At 41.0% G+C, this 7,163-nt stretch overlaps 1 non-coding gene across 1 annotated transcript; it reads left to right on the top strand.

Annotated features, from left to right (window-relative positions):
* Positions 1-987: 987 nt before the first annotated feature.
* Positions 988-1,059, top strand: TRNAD-GUC (transfer RNA aspartic acid (anticodon GUC)). The gene has a single exon. It is a non-coding gene; the product is annotated as a tRNA-Asp (tRNA).
* The last annotated feature ends 6,104 nt before the right edge of the window (positions 1,060-7,163 follow it).

Here is a 7,163-nt window from a genome sequence, read left to right as displayed (position 1 = left end):
CAACAACGATTGTAGAGCTGGGCACCACCATTGCTGAAGCCGGCCCTGCTCCTAGTTGTATGCAACGTGTTAAACAACGCTGCTGGACTAAGAACATTTAGCAGCCTTGATTTTACTGTAAAATATATTGTGCCAAAACAGGCCCAAACATTACTCAAATCCGCATTATGTGTAGTGAACCAACAACATAGTTGGAAAAATACTCTTACTATGGGCGGAAATTGTAAAACAATTCAAATATGTGGTGGCAACGAATAGGTTGTCTTTGAGTGACGCCTCAGCTTCACGTCGCCTGACTTTTGGATTCTCATAATATTTTATTTACCATCCCAGGTTCTTATTTAACTTCTCTTGACAATTGCTGGAAAATACGTACTGAGTTGACCTGGTGGTTCTATGGGTGCCCCTTGTATACTCTTCATATATATATATACATTACATACAAATCAAAATCACCTTGAGACTCAGTGTTAAAGAGCTGGAAGCAAATTCAAAAGGTAACAACAAAAGGCTCTCGACTCAGGCTCTAACTTTGCCCATTCAAAACATAGAAAAATCATTCTGCGCATGCTCGAAGAATCCGGAAGTGCACTCGAGTAGTGGCCACCCCGCTTAATGCACATTTTGCATAAGAACTGAGTTCGAAGTCACAAAGGATGTCACTAATGAGCACGGGGTTCTATAACGTCCCAAATTGGGGGGCACGTCTGACCATAAGAGGCCAACAGGTTTAATCCAGTTTCCTGTGGGTTTTTTTTTAAGTTGAACTGCAAATTTCAGGGTTTTTTTGGTGATTGCTTGACGTTAGGGTGGAAATAAAAAGGAAAATGAATAATGTTCTGTTATACTAGTGTACGGATTTATTTGTTAAGGGGGCAGTATTATTATTTTCTGAATATGCCCGTCTGCATATATGAGATAAACACATAGGAAGTCACAGGCTCACATGGGATAAAAAGAAAAATACAGCACACACTGCTCGTCAGTTCCTCGTTAGTATAGTGGTCAGTATCCCCGCCTGTCACGCGGGAGACCGGGGTTCAATTCCCCGACGGGGAGGACAATTATTTTTTTTAATTTACTTGCAATAATTTTATTTCTATATTCTAGGAGCCAACCTCTTGATTAAATGTTCGTTTTTGTGGGCTTTTGAATTTTAATGAAGCGTTTTAAACTTTAACAGTGAATGAAAAAAAGTATTCCTTTATGTAATTGATAAACGATTTATGTTTGAATAAAACTTCTTTTTTGTCCTAGAACTCCACGCTGCTGACGATTGTTCACTACCCATTCCATTGTGCAGCAGGTGCAGTGGCACAGGGGCCTAACGAACACTTTTTACTTCTGTATTTCACAATTCAGATAGCAGTCAGGAGGGGGAGCTTTTCTTTTCTTGCACTACAGCTCATAAGTCATCCCACACTGGCTATACCACTGATCCAACCCCAATCGTGTCACTGAATGACTTAGAAAATGGTTGATAAATATTATTTAGCCTACCCAGGGGCATATTATCAAGGGCCGGCGATAACATTATCGCCGCTTTAAGCGTCCGTTTCCGGGCGAAAAGCGGCGATAATTTTATCGCTTTATTAACAAGGACACGCTAGCGCGTGTTTCCTTGCCTTATCGCCCGGTTTCTTTCCGCCTCACCTCGCATCGCTAATGAGATGCAAAGTCGGCGTTCCTCGTAATACTTCAGTGTAAAATATCGATAACGGGGCTTCGCGATATTAACAACGAGGCCCCGTCCGGTGTAGCGCTGATCTTTTTTGCGCTAACTCGGCCTTAACGCAGGAATTTAACGTCTCTTAATTTCCTGACTAAGGCAAACCTTACATGGGAGGTGGATTGTGGGGCTAAGACCACAGGGCCTTATCATCAACCATATCGCCGTTTACCACTGAACATCGCTGGAAAACCAGCGTTGTTCCATGGAAAACAGCGATATCCCCGCATTCGCTGGAATTTTTATCGCCTCGGTGATATGCGTTGTTGATAACGCGCTAACCGGGTGATCATTTCCAGCGATAGATGGCGAAAAATAAAAAAGCGCTAAGCGCGCTATGCGATATTTATCGCCGTCTATAGATAATATGCTACCTAGTTTGTTCCTAAGAGGCGAGTCTGTGAGTTTGATTAGTATCTTGAGAGGTTACTGTTCTAATGATTTGTCCTTGTATGACCACTTAACTCCTCTCAAGGGGTGCAGAATAAGCCATACAAATATCAATACAATAATTGTATTTTGTTTTTAGATAAATACTCTTAAAAGTACAGGAACTACCATATATGAAACCTATATGTTGACGTATACTTGTGTAATGTCTATTGAAAAAAAAAATCACAAATTATTCTTGAATAAATGTTTCGAATTTCGTATAACTGATGTCACTGTATTTTTCTTCTTGATTGGATATTTTATTTTCCTTGTTTTTTTTGTCTTTGGTTGTGTTGTCCATTTTCAAAATGCAATAAAACTTGCCATGTTTTACGCCAGTGTGGCTGTTGTTTGGCATGGCTAAAAGTTAGTGGCGTGGAGTGTCATAGAGTGGAGTGGGCGATGTAGAGTGTCGTAGACTGGATTTGTTGGAGTAGAGCAAATAGAGTGCATAGAGTTGAGTATATATTCAATTCAAGTTATTTATTGTTTCAGTTAATTAAAACCATAACAATTTCCATAGGGATTTAAATAATACAAAATATGCCTAAAGTGTTTTAAAACCAGGTTTATTTGTTCAAATAATACAACATTTATCTCTTGCTTATAAATACAAATACATAATACCAATGTGAATTGTTGGCAGCTTTCATCTTCACTAAAAAAAACAAAAAATATGTATTTGTGCAAATATGCGATAGGAAGAAGAAAATTACTTCCAGGCTGGAATTCAATATTACCAAATTAACATAGATGTATGCAAATATAAACTTGTGCTGACATATTTGTGCAACTAATGCCCTGTTTGTGCAAGTCCACCATACTAAATACAAGCTGAAGTTGAGCTTGTGTGCTCAATCCGATCTTAGCTAATGCAGTTTTGGCCTGAAATGAATCAATGCAGCTCGTCTCTGACTGTGAGCTGTGATGCAGTGGTGCCTCTTGAGCCAAGGTCGTCGATGGGGACCAGGCAGAAATGTAACAAGTTTACAGTTTAACTCGGGTCCCCCGGATTGAGGCATGCTATAATCGATGCCTGTACGAATGCCCCTATCGTTGAAGCCTTTTTTTAGCCATTGTAGGTGTAGGTTTCAAAGTTTGGGAAAAATACAGATGCAGTGGATAAAATCCTCTCTCTCCTCTTTACAAAGTCTTCAAGATATGGGATCAGAGTATTTCCACGTTGGTTGATTAGCCATACGTAAAATCATTAATCAGCGTTTTATATGTACTGGATAGGGGATTACAAGATATGAAGCAGGTGTAAAAGTATTGTCGCATTTGAGTACCATCCATGCATGTGAATGGGAGCTTTATTTTTTTGTCTTCTAGACAAGATTGCAGATTTACGGTTCTGTTTGTTGCCTTTTTGAAGGCACCGTATGGCACTCCTACAACACACAGGGGCATATCAGCAACGAGGCGATAAAAAATTATCGCCGCTTTTGAGTCAGTTTTAGGGCGAAAAGGGGCTATAATTTTATCGCCTAATCAGCAAGGTTACGCTATCGCGTGAAACCTTGCATTAGCGCCCAAATTCTTAATGCCCAGCTTTGCATCTCTAATGAGATGCAAAGTGGGCGTTCCTGCCCTGACATGACTGGAGAAATGTCGCTAAGCGACATTTTTCCTATCATCAAGCCCCACGCTATGAAGCATAGCGGCAAGAAAAGTAGCGATAACCCCTGTTGTCGCTACTTTCCTTACGCCTGCTTCAGGACTGACTTAGCCATGATATCCTATGGAAGGTGGGTATCATGGCTTAGTATGTGAGGCCCTATCAACAAGCTAACGCCACACTTCATGAGATTGATAATCTCACGTTTGGCAGTTAGCGCTAGAATTTTTATCGCTTTTCAGATAAGCGTTGCTAATAGCACGCTATCTCAGCGATAAAAATCCACGTTAGCCGGCGATAATTATAATAGCGCTAAGTGCGCTTAGCGATAATTATCGCCGGTCCTTGATGATATGCCCCACAGTTCGTTTAAACTCCATTTTGAGATGAAGGCGTTCGAGTACTTGTAATATTCAGACTGGTGACCCCCTTGAAGAGCCGACCATAGCGCACTCTTTAATGGGTAATGTTGATCTCGACTGACCTTGTACCAGGTATTTATTGTCATTGCTCTTCTATCCAGATCTTGCTCATTGAACCCAAATTCAAGACAAATTTATGCTGGTGAAGAGCCTTGCGGGATGTTAAAAACTCGCTAAAGATGTTGGTCTGCACTTTATCCAGTACTGCAGCGTCCTGCCCTCTGCCATATGCGATGGTTGGCAGTACCTACGTAGAGAGAACAGTTAAAAGGAGCTGGAAGGATGGACCAGCCATGTTCTTTGCTAGAGTAGCAAAGGCATGGATGAGTGAAATCACCTTCTTCCCCATGTATTGTTTTTTGGTAACTACATTTTCCTCTGGAATCTAGATAGAACCCCAAATATTTATAGTTGATTACAGACTATTCATCTAAAATCATGGCAGCTTGTCCCTGTTGTTTACAGATGGACGTAGTTTTTTGCCGCATTCACCTCTAGATGGTTGGTTCTGGCGTACTGTGCCAGGACTTTAACTGATCTTTGTAGGCCCACTTTAGTTGAACTGAATAGCGCAGTGTCATCTGCACACGTTAGATGCATGAGACGAAGGGGACCCAGACAAAGGGGATCCAAATGTTCCTGGTCCAGAGCTGGTGATAGTCTGCCATAAAAAGATGAGGTGCTAGTATACATCCTTGCTTAAGTCCCTTGTATGTTGGAATCTTCTTGGAAATTCTCGTGCCGTCCCCAATTTTCGCTTGGATCAAGGTTTCAGTATATAATAGTATAATTGATCGTAGCAACTAGCCTTGTAGACCCCAGCTCTTCAGCTTGCAGCTCCCGATTTATGGTGTCAAACGCTGCCTTAAAATCAATGAAGTAGAGGTGTAACCTTTTCCTGGTCTGCTCACACTACTCGATCAAAAAGGCAGTTGCTAAAATATTCGTTGCTGTACCTATGCATTTTCTGGATCTGGTCTGGCTTAGTGGGATGATTTTATTTTTGTTTGACCAGTCTATTAAATCTGCCAGTAGCAAGGATGCATAATATTTGACTTCAGTATCCAGGGAGGCCTATAAGCCAATAATTGGCTGGATTTGCCCTGTCTCTTCCTTTAAAAATTAGATTTATTTTGGAACCTCACCAACTCGCCGGTACAATGCCCCATAGCTGAACTTCCTTGAAAAGCGAGGCCAGTATCGCGGACCAAGATTCTGCGTCTTCTTTGTATAAGACATGCGGTAAGCCAGTTGGCCAGGCGCTGCTTCCAGATAGCTCTTGAGAAGGGTTCTTTGATTTTTGATGGTGAGTAAAGGTTATGATCATTTACGGTCTGCAGTTGTATTGATCGTATACTTAGTAATGCCTCTGAGTCTGGAATTCCATTGCTGAGCCAAGATGGAAGCTCTATTCGGTCATCTTGATTGACTTGTGACATGGTTATACACCTTAACATGCATTGTACATACATATGTTCGAATGTTCCTCACCCATTACTGTACCCTTATGTGAAGAGTTCCGATACCTACAGGAGTCTTGCACGCGTCTTGCATAATTATGTAACTATTATTTGGCCTCTCAATACTCTATCCCTCTTACCCAAAATTGTGAAGCGCTCTGATACCCGTAAGTGTCACGTTCACGCAATACAAAACTTTATAAATACAAATGGAAGTATCTTCCCTAGTGGCTTACCCAGGCCAATTTGCCTGCAAAGATTCTGGCAAATATGATGGGTGATTTATATTAAAGGTGTTATAAGGTGGGTCACCTTTGCATGCTCTGTGATGTTGGAATTGTTTATCCTTTTTCCTGTTGCATTAAGTTTGTTTATTGTTTCCCAAAATTTCCTGTGTTTGCTTTGCTTGACATTATATATTAGCTTGACCCAAAATGTGTCTTTCTCTCCATTCCTATCTTTCCATAGTTGATTTTTAAATTCTTTCTTTAGGGATTTCAATCATTTCCAAAGAGGGGAGTTGGATGAGGCCCATTTCAGTCACCTAGCGACCCTCTTTTGTTCCTTTCTTAACCCAGTAAAAATAGGAGAAAGGCGTGGTTTAGTTCTTCTCAAAGATGGTACGACTGATGGAAGGCCGGATGTGGACAAGGAGGCCTATTTTACTATGGCTGTACTACAACTAAGCCAAACATTTATTGGATCAGCCGCGTTATTGATACTGTAGATCATTAGATGTTTTGCCAAAATTGCGATGTCTGTTAATCACTTGTTTGACCAGCGTAAACACTTTAGGATGGTTGTGCTTATCATGCCAATTGCCATTGGAGCCATTTCATGAGTACATGGGACTTTTCCTAGCACGAATGACTGACAAGAATGATCACTCTCCGTTGTGTATTTAATTTGAAAACACTGCACTAATTGTATCAACGACAGAGGCATGATTGTATTATCAATAACTGAGTGTGAACTTGGTCCATAATAAGTGATGTTTTGTGGTGAATTATCTGCAAATCTTCCATTCAAGACTCTCAATCCCAGAAATTCCAAGGTCGCGAATAATTGTTCTCCTGTAGAATCCCAACGCTTTGATGGTATGCTTACTTGGCTAGCGACATTCCAGAATACGTTCTCAACATTCAGTAGGTCATCTTCATCTGGTGTGTGAATTAACTTTAAGTCTCCCGTCAAAACTATGGGGCATATCAGCAACAACCGGCGATAATTATCGCTAAGCGCACTTAGCGCTAGGATAATTATCGCCGGCTAGCGTGGATATTTATCGCTGAGATAGCGTGCTATTAGCAATGCTTATCTCAAAAGCGATAAAAATCCTCACGCTAACTGCCTAACGTGAGATTATCACTGGAAACCCAGCGATAATCTCACGCAATGTGGCGTTAGCTTGTTGATAAGGACTCACAAATTTAGCCATGATATCCACCTTCCATAGGATATCATGGCTAAGTCAGTCCTGAAGCAGGCGTAAGGAAAGTAGT

The sequence above is a fragment of the Triturus cristatus genome, chromosome 4_1 (assembly GCF_964204655.1).
Source record: "Triturus cristatus chromosome 4_1, aTriCri1.1, whole genome shotgun sequence".
Lineage (NCBI taxonomy): Eukaryota > Metazoa > Chordata > Amphibia > Caudata > Salamandridae > Triturus > Triturus cristatus.
Note: the sequence above shows the minus strand (reverse complement) of the source record. Positions and strands in the feature narration are given on the sequence as shown.